Source organism: Symphalangus syndactylus, chromosome 3, assembly GCF_028878055.3.
Source record: "Symphalangus syndactylus isolate Jambi chromosome 3, NHGRI_mSymSyn1-v2.1_pri, whole genome shotgun sequence".
Classification (NCBI taxonomy): Eukaryota; Metazoa; Chordata; class Mammalia; order Primates; family Hylobatidae; genus Symphalangus; species Symphalangus syndactylus.
Window position 1 is genome coordinate 90,134,138 of NC_072425.2, and position 12,353 is coordinate 90,146,490.

General features: G+C 38.1%; 1 long non-coding RNA gene across 1 annotated transcript in view; it reads right to left on the reverse strand.

Moving 5' to 3' along the window:
- Positions 1-11,936: 11,936 nt before the first annotated feature.
- LOC129478359 (uncharacterized) overlaps positions 11,937-12,353 on the reverse strand; it is a 39,727-nt gene continuing 39,310 nt past the window's right edge. Inside the window, exon 4 of the long non-coding RNA XR_008656413.2 lies at positions 11,937-12,001. This is a non-coding gene — a long non-coding RNA (uncharacterized lncRNA). The remainder of the gene's footprint in view (positions 12,002-12,353) is intronic.

Genomic DNA, 12,353 nt, shown 5'->3' on the forward strand with positions numbered 1-12,353 from the left:
ATAGTCCCATATTTCTTGGAGGCTTTGTTCATTTCTTTTTATTCTTTTTTTCTCTAAACTTCCCTTCTCGCTCCATTTCATTCATTTCATCTTCCATCACTGATACCCTTTCTTCCAGTTGATCGCATCAACTCCTGAGGCTTCTGCATTCTTCACATAGTTCTCGAGCCTTGGCTTTCAGCTCCATCAGCTCCTTTAAGTACTTCTCTGTATTGGTTATTCTAGTTATACATTCGTCTAAATTTTTTTTCAAAGTTTTTAACTTGTTTGCCTTTGGTTTGAATTTCCTCCTGTGGCTCGGAGTAGTTTGATCGTCTGAAGCCTTCTTCTCTCATCTCGTCAAAGTCATTTTCCGTCCAGCTTTGTTCTGTTGCTGGTGAGGAACTGCATTCCTCTGGAGAAGGAGAGGCACTCTGCTTTTTAGAATTTCCAGTTTTTCTGCTCTGTTTTTTCCCCATCTTTGTGATTTTATCTACTTTTGATCTTTGATGATGGTGATGTACAGATGGGTTTTTGGTGTGGATGTCCTTTCTGTTTGTTAGTTTTCCTTCTATCAGACAGGACCTTCAGCTGCAGGTCTGTTGGAGTTTGCTAGAGGTCCACTCCAGACCCTGTTTGCCTGGGTCTCAGCAGGGGAGGCTGCAGAACAGCGGATTTTTGTGAACCGTGAATGCTGCTGCCTGATCGTTCCTCTGGAAGTTTTGTCTCAGAGGAGTACCCGGCCGTGTGAGGTGTCAGTCTGCCCCTACTGGCTGGTGCCTCCCAGTTAGGCTGCTCAGGGGTCAGGGGTCAGGGACTCACTTGAAGAGGCAGTCTGCCCATTCTCAGATCTCCAGCTGCGTGCTGGCAGAACCACTACTCTCTTCAAAGCTGTCAGATGGAGACATTTAAGTCTGCAGAGGTTACTGCTATCTTTTTGTCTGTGCCCTGCCCCCAGAGGTGGAGCCCACAGAGGCAGGCAGGCCTCTTTGAGCTGTGGTGGGCTCCACCCAGTTCGAGCTTCCTGGCTGCTTTGTTTACCTAAGCAAGCCTGGGCAATGGCGGGCGCCCCTCCCCCAGCCTCGCTGCCGCCTTGCAGTTTGATCTCAGACTGCTGTGCTAGCAATCAGAGAGACTCCCTGGGCATAGGACCCTCCGAGCCACGTGTGGGATATAATCTCCTGGTGTACCGTTTTTTAAGCCCATTGGAAAAGTGCAGTATTAGAGTGGCAGTGACCTGATTTTCCAAGTGCCGTCTGTCACCCCCTTCTTTGACTAGGAAAGGGAACTCCCTGACTGCTTGTGCTTCCCGAGTGAGGCAAAGCCTCACCCTGCTTCGGCTCACGCAGGGTGTGCTGCACCTGCTGTCATGTGCCCACTGTCTGGCACTCCCTAGTGAGATGAACCCAGTACCTCAGATGGAAATGCAGAAATCACCCGTCTTCTGCATCGCTAACGCTGGGAGCTGTAGACCGGAGCTGTTCCTATTCGGCCATCTTGGCTCCCTCCCCCACAGTTGGGTTTTTAGACTATTTTTTGTTAATGCCAATCATTAGGTCCTTTGTTCACTGATATGCATTTCTATTTATATAGACTTCAACTGTCAAAAATGGTGATGCATTTTTTGAATCAATTTCAATTTGTAATCTCTCCTCTTGTCACTTACCTAGAGAATAAATACACTAAGGTAGTGAATTTCACCTTATTACCACTCCTGCCAAAAAAGAAACTACATCTAACAAGTACCCAATGTTTGATGGCTTTATTGATTTTCTTCGGAACTGTTTCCATTAGACTTTCCCATAAAAAATGTGGCAGGATTTATGTCATTGTTCCAACTGCAGGTGTCACTGACTGACTTAGTTTGTCAGTTCTGTTCTTGGTTATTCTTTCTTAACCTGGAAGTGAACAGAATACTACACATCATGAATCATCCTGAAGAAAAAGCTGGATAAGTAGTTCCTTTGAGGGAGCAGTTTCATGTGGGAAACCATTTTCCCTTTTTATCTATTGTGCTCCTAGGAGTCCAGCCAGTACCACATCTGTTTAGTTTATTTGATAGATCTTAGTGTCTACCATGGTGATGTGAATATGTAGATATTTGATAAATAATGTATCATGATATCTGTGGCTATCATCATTAGGCTGATTATGTAACCTATTCAAGGGTGTTGAAGTTTTGACTTCATGACATGATTTGTTTTGTTTCTAGATTTCTCTTTATTAATGGAGGCCTTGAATGAATTACATTTGTTTAAGCATTCAGAAAGTCATAAGAAAGACCTATAGAGGTCACCAGTCTATATATATTATTTCACACAGGAAGGATTTTGAAGAACAGGGAGGTTTGACTTGCTCAATATAAAGCATGTAGTTAGTTTCAGTTCTAAGACTTAAAAAGTAGGTCTTCTGATCCTAAACACAGTATAATTTCCACTATACTAAAATTAGAAATTGCCTTTGCTATTACATAAATGGTAATGTACAGCTCTGATTCAAAATTGTGTTTTAGAATTTTGCTTTAGAATTCACAATGAACGACAAAGAATAGAGAAGTGAAAATCACTTGATGTATTTCTTCCCAATTTAGAGATTTTGACAGAGTGGGTGGGTCCATCCCATTTTATCAGGCATTATGGAATAGCAATAAAATCCTCAGCTAAGAGAATACAACGAAATTAAAGCTAGTTGGGTAGCCAGTTTCAACCTCAGCTGACAAAGGAAACTGACAGAATGTAAGTGAAGAGAACTTCAGGGTGTGTGTTAATACTGGCTGAGGGGAATTTAAAAAAAAAAGAGAGACTTAACTCCCTGTTGAGATGGCTAGTGTTAAAAGCGAATGTTCTTTATAGTGATCTGGATATCAATTTCTGTTGGGGCTCAGAAAAATGATTGGGGACTTCAAAACATACAATATCATGTATATTCTGACATTAATGATTTTCATCAACTGAGGTAAAGAGATGGAGTATAAGATTAAAATCCTATACATCCCAAAGTCAGCATGATGCACAATGCAGCTACCATAACAAACCTCAAAAGACATTTTTTCATGTGGTTAATTTTGTAGCCAAATGTTTTATTTCATAATTCTGGAAGTCAACCAATTCTCTGTTCCCTTACTACATTTCAACACTGAATAAATACAATGCTGGACCTGGCCCACTGAAAATGACCTGCTATCACTCATACAGGCAAAGCCATGATTACGAATTGATTTGGTCCTCCTTCTCGATTGTGGTAGGGAAAATAAATGCATGTGGTGACTTATGACTGTTTCTTCAGGTGACTTGCACCTTGGCTGACTTGATTTGTGCTGATGGGACCACAGAGAGACCTTTATCTGCTTCCCAGCCACCAAAGGTCAAGGTATTTTCATGCTTTGCCATCTCATTTTCCTTCCTTCTGGGATTGGTACTGTTTTTGCAGGCTCTATATTATTGTCACATCTACTTTTTTCAACCCATATTTACTTTTTGATTATTGTAAGTCCCTCTTATAGTATAAACCTATGTAATTATTTTATAAAGGAAGAATCATTATGTAAGGCCTTTACTTTCCCTCTGATATCAGCCAAGCTGAACTGCTTGCTATTCTCCAAAGGTATGACACCCTTTCATCTCTTTTTGCTTTTGTGTATGCTGCTTCATTTGCCTAGAGTGGTCATTCTTTTCTTCTGTTCCTGGCTAATTTCTATTACCCTTCAAGATTTAACTTAGCTACCACTCCACCAGAAAATCTTTCCTGACCCATTCAGTCTGAATTCAGCGTCCCTACATTGCACTTGCAAAGTAAATGCTATCTTGACTTATTATTCTATTTCTTGCACTATATTGTTATTGCCATTTTATTGCTCTCACACATCCCTCCAGCACTCTATAAGCCAACTCAGAGCAATTACTGGCTTCTTTTTCTTTTGCCTGGGCCAAGCACAGGGCGTGGGACACAGTAAGTATATAACACATGGCAGATGAATAAATGCATGGACATTTAGAACAAGATTCAGCTGTTCGTCACTTATTTTTAAAAAAATACCGAAGTTATTGGTATAGATAGAAGAAAATTATATTTAGAATCAGAAGACATGAGGTATGACCTAGACAAATCTTAGCTTCTCTCATTTTAATTTACTCATATGTGAAATAAAGCTATATGTGATTTATAATAATAAAAACAATTCTTAGATACAGATTGCACTTTTTTCATCATAAGAGACAGTGAAGTGGTGTGACAGTTTATCTGCAATTGAACACCACATATTAAATCTCTAATAAGTGTTTGTCAATATATAATGTTGATAGCACTTTTTAAAAATTATTCAGAGCTGAGCTAATAATAATAATAAATATTCACATAAATAATCACATAAATAAATGTTGTAACCTTAACAAAACCAGTTTGGTGGAGACCACAGGTGACATGCCAATGTCTATAGAGAAAGGAAACTATGACTCAGGATGATCCTAGGGAGAAGTGCTATAGAAAAGGAATTTAAGGGCTGAGGACCAGCAAAGGCTAATTTAATTATAAAACCAAATGGGTTCTTAGGGTCACCAATCTCCTTTGATTTAGAACAATTTCAGTTGAGGTTTGATGAAGTGTACCAAATCAAAGAACTCACATAGTCTTTCCCTGGGATTAAAGTTTCTCAATCTGATACTCTTCTCACTGTAACATCTGACCTGCAATATAATAAACTAAGGCTACAAGCTAGTACTAACAAAGCACATTCAAAGCCAAAGGTAGAGGGAAAAAAGTAGAGCACATGTGAATACTCCATACCTAAAGAGCACATGTAGCCTCAAAACTCCAGCTAGATATTTTAGACAAAATTTGGGCATATATTTCAAATGCTATGTGAAGTAAATGTCTACTTTTATTTTTTTCACCCAGTATCACTTTATTATAAGAAAACTCTAATTTTACTCAATAAACTGTCTCTTCCAGCCTCAGTCTTTATAGTAATAGCTTGGGTCAGGAGCTTCTTGATCTAGGAACAACCTTGTTGCTAATCTGTGTATTTCTAAATTTATTGCCCCAGATTCATGGACAGTTGAAGAGTAAATGTTCTAAAGTGGGTAAAAGAATATATTTCTCCTGTCTAACTTTTGGAAGCTCTGAGATCTGACCTATTGGTGATTATCATCTACTCTATAATAGATGATATTTATATTATAAATATAGCATGCTTATGTCAAATACAGTTGACCCTTGAACAACTCGGGTTTGAATTGTGTGGGTCTACTTATGCACTGATTTTTTCAATAAATATATTGGAATTTTTAAAAGATTTGCAACAATTTGAAAAAACTTGCAGGTGAATCTCAGTAGCTTAGAAATATTGAAAAAAAAGAGAAAGATATGTCATGAGGGCATAAAATATAGATACATATTAGTTCATTTTATCATTTACTACCATAAAATATGCAAAAGTCTGTAATAAAAAGTCAAAGTTTATCAAAATACATACACACAAACACAGACCATACATGGTGTCAGTTGTAGCTGAGAGAAATGTAAACAAATATAAAAATGCAGAATGAAATCATAACAGAATAAGATTAACTGTAGAACATATTATAATACTGTAATAATTTTGTAGCCATCTCCTGTTGCTATTGCAGTGAGATCTGTGTAAGATGCCATATGATGCTAATCATCTCCAGTAAATTGCATATCATAGAAAAAAATGATCTCACAGTTCTTGTGTATTTCACATTTTTCATCATGCCTAGTGCTGTACTGTAAACCTTGAGTAATGCCATTGGATCCCTATGAAGTGTCACTAGTAATGCTGGAAGCGCTGCCAAGAAGCAGAGAAAAGTCATTACACTACATAAAAAAGTTGACTTGCTTGACACGTGCAGCAGGCTGAGATCTATAGCTGCAGTTTCCCACCATTTCAAGAGAGATAAATTCAACATGTGGCACATTGTGAAAGACAGGAAGAGAGAAGAAGGGAGGGAAGGAAGAAGGGGAGGGGAGGGATGGGGTGGAGGGGAGGGTGAGAGAGAGAGACAGAGAGACAGAAAGGAAGAAAGAAGAAAGAAAGAAAGAAAAAGAAAGAAAGAAAGAAAGAAAGAAAGAAAGAAAGAAAGAAAGAGAAAGAAAGAAGAAAGAAAGAAAGAGAAAGAAAGAAAAGAGAAAGAAAGAGAAAGAAAGAAAGAATGAAAAGAAAAGAAAGAAGAAAGAGAGGAGGGAGGGAGGAAGGAAAGAAGGAAGGAAGGAAACAAAAAGAAAGAAAGAAGAAAGAAAGAAGAGAAAGAAAAGGGGAGGGAGGGAGGAAGGAAAGGAAGGAAGGAAGGAAGAAAGAAGGAAGGAAAGAAGGAAGGAAAGAAGGAAAGAAAAGGGGAGGGAGGGAGGGAAGGAAGGAAGGAATTCATGAAGCTGTTGCTTCATGAGTAGCTGTGTTAGCAAGTATAAAAACCTTGCACTTTTTGCAAAATACTTTTTAATCTCATACTGAAAATTCAGTTTATATGTGGGTGCAGGATTACTATAATAAAGTATACCTATAGTCTCTAAATTTATTTTTTTAAAGGAAGTCATTATGCAGCATCTTAAAATGAAAGTTTCTAAACCTGGAAAATTTAATGCCAGCAACGGATGGTTTGATAATTTAGGAAGAGGTTTGTCTTAAAAAAAAAAAAAAACTCAAGATAACAGGAGAAGCAGCTTCAGTTAATCAAGAGGCTGTAGATGAGTTCCCAGAGCTGTCATTAAGAAAATTATTGAAGGGGCTGGGCACGGTGGCTCACGCCTGTAATCCCAGCACTTTGGGAGGCTGAGGTGGGCAGATCACAAGGTCAGATCGAGACCATCCTGCCTAACATGGTGAAACCCCATCTCTACTAAAAATGCAAAAAATTAGCAGGAGGAGGTGGCGGGCGCCTGTAGTCCCAGCTAGTTGGGAGTCTGAGGCAGGAGAATAGCATGAACCCGGGAGGCAGAGCTTGCAGTGAGTCGAGATCATGCCACTGCACTCCAGCCTGGCCCACAGAGAGAGACTCCGTCTCAAAAAAAAAAATTGAAGAGAAATAATATTTGCTCAGATTTTTAATGTGGACAAAAGTGCTCTATTTTGGGTAAAACAATGCCATAAAGAAAATTTACTAGGAAGGAAAAGAAGCAAGTACCAGGACTTAAGGGAAGAAGAAAAAGGTTAACTCTACTGTTTGTTGTGCAAATGCAGTCAGGTTTATGATCAGGACTACCCTTATATATAAAGCCACTAAGCTCTTACCCTTGAAGGAAAAAGGGAAACACCAGCTACCAGTCTTCTGGTTATAAAAGAAGACCTGAAAGAGATCCTTTTACTGGATTGGTTCCATTGATTATTTGTCCCTGAAGTCAGGAAGTACGTTGCTAGTAAGGGACTGCGTTTTAAAGTTCTTTTGATATTGGACAATGTTCCTGGCCACTCAGAACACCATGATTTCAACAACAAAGACACTGAAACTGTCTACTTGTCCCCAAACACATCTTTAATTCAACCTCTAGTTCAGAGAGTCATAAAAACCTTTAAGACCAATTACACATGGTGCTCTATGGAAACGATTGTCATTGCTACGGAGGAGAACCCTCAGAAAGAGCATCACGAAAGTCTTAAAGCATTACACTGAAGATGTCATCATTGTTACAGAAAAAGCTGTGAAAGCCATCAAGCCTAAAACAATAAATTTCTACTGGAGAAAACTGTGTCCAGATGGTACACATGACTTCACAGGATTTATGACAGAGCCAATCAAGGAAATCATGAGAGAGATTGTGGATATGGCAAAAAAAAAAAAAAAAAAAAGACAGGCGAAAAGTTTTAAGATATGAATCTTCAAGAAATTTGAGAGCTAATAGATACCACGCTAGAGCAATTAACAGAAGACAACTTAATGGAGACAAGTGGCTTTGAACCAGTTCCAGATGATGAGGAAGATGTAGAAGAAACAATGCCAGGAAACAAATTGACATCAGACAATCTGGCAGGAAAATTCTGATTATTCAAGACAGTTTGTGACTTTTTTTAGACATGGATTCTTCCATGATATGAGCAACAGTGGAAGAAGGATTGGTACCATATAGAAAATTTTTTGAGAAATGCAAAAGCAAAAATATCAGGCAGAAATTATGATGATGATTTCTGTAAAGTTACAGCTATTGTAACCTGCCTCTTCTGCCTCCCTTTCCACCCCCCAACCTCTTTCACCTCTGCCACCTCTGATACAGTAAGACCAACCCCTCCTCTTCTTCCTCCTAACACTACTCAATGTGAAGACAATGAAGATGAAGACCTTTAAGATAAACTACTTCCACTTAATGAATAGCAAAAATATTTTCTCTTCCTTAGAATTTTCTTAGTAACATTTTCTGTTCTCTAGCATAATTTATTGTAAGAATACAGTATGTAACAAACAAAATATGTGCTAATCAATTGTTTATTTTCAGTGAGGCTTATGGTCAACACTAGGGGTTAGTTAAGTTTTGAAGATCCAAAAGATAATACAAAAATTTTCGACTGTGAAGGGGTCACTACCTCAACCCCTGCATTGTTCAAGGGTCAATTGTATTTATTGAAAATTTTTTCCACCTCTGATGCTTTCAATCTTTGCCTTTACCTGCTAAGGTCATCTCTAAGATATGTAAACTTCATTCTCAATTCCCCTACATGCAAGGTTTCCATCAAAAAGTTTCTGATAGACCATATTCCACTCAAACTCTTATTCACAATCCCAAATTACCAATAGTAATAGTCTGATTTTCCTCCTCCTTAATTGTGCTTTTAAAACATTGCCTCTCTTTACAGAAGAGTGCTGGCTCTACAGATGAACATCTTTGGGTTAGAATGTTGGCTGAGCCACATGTTAGCTATATAACCTTGGGAAAACTACTTAACACTTCAAAGCATAATTTTATTCATCTGCAAAATATATAATAATTTATATGTACTGCACATGAATTTTGTAGGGCTAATATAGGTTATGTAACACATTTAGCAGAGTTCATGGTACTTAGTAAGCACCCTATAAATATTAGATATTATTATCATTATTATTATTTTAAAGCAGTAACTTTGGATACTCTTTTCCACGTAAGAGTCTTACATACTTATTAATACTAAGACTCTTACATACTTAATGCAACTGTATTCTTTACTGGTCATTTGGTGATAAAACAAATATTTGATTATCCCTAACAACTCTAAGCATTTCAGAGAGAGAGAGAGAATGTTGGCATGTCTAGTCTATGCCACTAGATTTCACCCTCTTTCTTAAGGAAGAACTGAGAGCTTCTGCGTCTTATTATCCCTAGCTCCTAGCATAAAACCTGGCACTCAGAAAGAAAGGAGAAGAGACAACAAAGAATTTCATCACAGTATCTTACAATTTTTTCACTGTGAATTCTAGAAAACTTTTTAAACTGGTATATAAAATTATATATATTTCTCTATATAATCAAAATGTAAATAAACTAGCCAGATTTCTTACCTGATTAAACATGTCAAATATTTCTTTAAATAAAATTATCAACTGAGACTTTTTAAAAGGTGTGTCAAAACAGACATATTCCTTTGTGTAAATAAATTTTATTCATTTGACATAAGATTATTGACCACCTATTATGAGGCAAGTAAAATGCCAGATGCTGAGAATGTGAAGACAAATAAAATATAATCTCTGCCTTTCAGTGGATTGTGGATTAATGAAGTAGAATGACTAGTAGGTAGATACACTGTGATATAACATGGCAAGTGTGTGATATGGTGAAGTTGTAAGTTAGTATGGATCCTGAGGATAAGACAACACAATGGGATGCTGAATGGTTATCCGAACACTAGCTCTTGGTTCTTTTTGATGGAATACAATGTACTCATTTGTAAACTTAAAAAAAATTATATTTTTTCACACATCTGAGGTTCTGAAGGTGACTAGGTGTGTTCTCCCTGCCTTCCCTTTTCAGGGGCTCATATTTTCTTCTCTAACTTAACTCTCTGACTTTTACCTCTATTATTTTTCTTCTCCCAAAATTGGATAGTAAGGGCACAGCCAAGGACAAAGGCAGGACTGGAGACATAAGATTGTTGGTATACAAGTGGAGATAGTGTATATTACCCTTTTAGTGCAGTGACAGAAATTCAACTCAAACTTGCTTAGACAAGAAACGTGAGGTATTATCCTTCACTACAAACTGTTGCTGGGGACTACTGCTGCTAGGGAATTTGAATGCTGACAAGATTCTCTCACCATTTCACATATGTACTACTTCTATGTCTATTTCATTCTCTCAGACATTCTCCATACAACTGAAATGATGGTTGCTAGTAGCTTCCAGGCTTTCATGATACAGCAAGGGGCTGTACTGTTAATATCTATTTTAAAACATCTTTAGAAAAATTGTAATTGGCCAGCAGTGACCAGGAACAATAAAATGTATCCAGGGGAGTAAGCTCTAAAAGAAGACTTTGGCTGTCATTCAACCATGCAGTGGAGGGAGAGTAAGAAAAAACCCATTCTAGAAGAAAGGGGATGAGGGGGTAGGGCAAACAGAAGCAACCATACATAGATGCTGGCATTCAGCAACTGTCTACTGAGTTCCTAATGTGCCAAGCACTGGACTTGGTGCTATAGCCTAGTATAGGAGAATAATACTAATCAAATAATCTATAAACATATCCTCTCTATGGAGAACAGGAGCAGCTTCCCTGTTCCACCTGAATTCCACCATCTGGCAGCTTCCTGATCCTGACTACAGCCAGTGCTGTCAACCCAGAATCAGTCAGGAAAACAGAGCTATCCTAACTCTTCCAAGAATAAAAGGTTTCGCTCAGAAATTAGGTTGTACACAGATGTTGGAAGAGCTGGAGAGGGAAGGTCAGAGCATTGCCGTGGTAAAATTGGGACTGCTGAAGCTGGAAAGTCAGGGATGCTGGGGAAAATCTCTGCCATCTGCCGCAGTGTGGATGGTTCTCATGTGCTCACTGAGTAGCTGCTGTCTCTCATGCCTGCCTACAAGTTTGGTCACAACCATATCCAGAGAATGAGAGCTTTTTCTCTTTTGCTGTCTAAATCTCATGCAACTTCCTCTCAATGGGAAATTCTACCCGGAAAATAATAGGGAAGGGGAGTTTGGAGAATGCAATTTTCAGACCTTTGAAGGGTGTGGTAATGATGCCAAGTTGACAGTAGACAATCCAGCCCAGCAGCCTTACCCACTTTCAGATATTAGTATGTTGGTCAATCATTACATTGATGACCCATCCTGACAGTCCCTGTGCTCAGTATGTTGTATTTCCTTAGCCTTACAGCAACCCTAATGCTATTGCGTGTGGTGTGGGAAGGGAGCAGGAAGGGGAGGGAGCTTTTTTCCTGCATGTACAGATAAAATTAAAGCAAATCAGGGTAATTGATCCAGGGTTCCACAGCTGTAGTAACAGTGGAGCTGAGGTTCAAATACAAATTTGCCTGATATAAAGCCTGATTTCTGAACTATACACACTGTTGCCCCTCTATCTCTTCTATATAATGTGGGTTGAGACTAAGGGAGCCAAAGTCAGTTCATTTTCCCATGTAATTTCACTGTGGATGGTACTTCTAATTCCAATTACTCCTATAAAACAGTCTGGTATCCAGAATAATGTAATTTATAGGGGGCAGTGTTCAAAGGGCTTAAAGGAAGAAGCCTTCCATCTCTCTACAGTTCTTCTCTATGATCCCTCACTCTCCAATTTCTGCTTGCTAATTTGACTTCTGAATACTTTGATACTGGAAATGAGGTATTTTTTACAGTAAAAATGATTTTTTTGATTACTGGAAAGTTATGTTCCAATATAAATACATATATCTGAAAATTGCTTTATAAATGCATTTCAGATGCATATATAATCAAATTTCTCAAGACTTTACTGTATAACTAGTATATTAAAATCTTGGACATAGAGAGCTGAAAGCCACATACCAGACCACTAAGATGACTCCACTAGCAACTCCATGGATTTCATCATGATATGGCCTGCAGGCCTGTCTTCCTATGTCTAGAAGAGGAAAATACAAGGGTATTTCAGTCCAGCTGAAGTTGAGAAAATTGTCTCAAATATGTGCCAACTGGGAGTTAGGGTGCTGTATTTCTTGTTTCTTAGCTTGTGTAAGGAGGATGTTAAGAGTCTGCCTCCCTTTAGTATCTGTGAAGATTTAATACCATTTTTATAAATGGTAGCCAAACTACTCTTTAAGTGCAGGAGAATGTAGTTTTAATTAACGGTAAAGGTCATTTTGGGAAGATAGATTCAATAAATGAAATTAACCTTTTTTTAAAAAAAAGTCATGAGGCACAAACAATAAATTGACTATAATGAAATGGTATTTTTTAACCCTATTGGTCAAATT